Here is a 1,467-nt window from a genome sequence, read left to right as displayed (position 1 = left end):
AGTATTTGCTGAGTCCTTCAGTAGCCCATGTGACAGACATCTTTTTTTTTTGTCAGCTTAACACACTCTTTAAGAATCACCACCACCTTGACTCAAAAAATTAGAAAGAAAGCAAGAAGGAGGAGAGGACCAAAAAAAAAAAAGAAAGAAAGAAAGAAAAGAAAACAGTCCAATTGGATGGATCCTAGTGAGTAATGAAGGAAAATAGTAGACAAATACTGTAGAGATTTGTGGGACTTACTTAAGCATGTTGGAAGATTTCCTATATGTTATGGTAATCCAGTAAGGAGTTTTAAGCAGGTAGAGCCATGATTCAGCCAGGGCTCCCTCCCTGGTTGGAGCGTTGCCAATCAATTGAAAGGGTGCAAGTGTGGAATCTAGGGGTCTGTTTAGGAGGCCATTAGAATAATCCAAACAAGACACAAGAAGGACATTGGGAGTGTCAGCAGATATGGTGGAAACTGACTGCTCTTTTGCCGTCATGGAGTTGATGAGAAAGATACAGAAGCTGAGATTCCCAGTGTGGAACAGAAAGAATAAATTTAGCACAGAGGAAGATAGAACACTCTAAGAGGAAGAAGGACAAAGAGGACTGGACATGGAGATGTGGAAAGAAATTAAGAAGTGTGAAGCTGAGAAAGAATGAATTAAAGGGAAATGGAAATAAAGTTAGGAAGATGGGTGGGACTGTAATTTGGAGGCCTTAAAACAGTAGTGGTTTATATCTTTGAGCACCAATTAAGGAAAAACGGAAATGTTTGTGTACTTAAAAAAAAAATGAAGTTTTATCTTTTTAAAACTTTTTATTGGAAAAGCCAATATTTGTCTCTATGTTTAAACAAGTTATTTCCCTCTTATTGAAGAATTTCACTTTTGTTTTAAAATATCAAAATTATATAACTCATCTGCTCAGTGATGTCTAGTGAGATGCAGCACATTTGAACAGATTTTGTAGTTGACAAAGACATTTCTGAAACCAGTGTGTTGTGTCTCTATTGACTTACTTTCTAAGCTACTTTATTATACAATAAATTTTTTTCAGAGACACCTAATAATGTGTTCTCTATGATGAGAGACTTTCCTGTTGCACATGAGATAAATAGCAGTACTTCTAACACAAAGAAGTATGCCTTAATTAACATTCTTTGAATTAAAGGACTTTCATGGGAGTAGCCATATTGGAGTTTAAATTTTATGTAAAACATGATTTCCCTCAGCCCCATTCCTGGTCTTAGGTTAGAAGCTGCCCAAGGAGAGGTCTCCTAGAGCATTGGATCTGCGCTTCTCAATACCTTTTATTCATACTATAGAAGTCAGCTTCCTTTATCAGGGAAGTTCCTGGCTCTTGCGTTAGCCAGCCCTAACCACCTGTGAGGTGAATGCCATCAATAGATTCTCCTTATCTGCCAAAGAATCCAGCAGCTCAGTTAGCAATAGCTGTGGTCTTGCTGCACTGCTTAGGACTAA

This window comes from Callithrix jacchus, chromosome 3 (genome assembly GCF_049354715.1).
Source record: "Callithrix jacchus isolate 240 chromosome 3, calJac240_pri, whole genome shotgun sequence".
Classification (NCBI taxonomy): domain Eukaryota; kingdom Metazoa; phylum Chordata; class Mammalia; order Primates; family Cebidae; genus Callithrix; species Callithrix jacchus.
The sequence above is the reverse complement of the archived record's forward strand: the minus strand, read 5'-3'. Positions refer to the sequence as shown.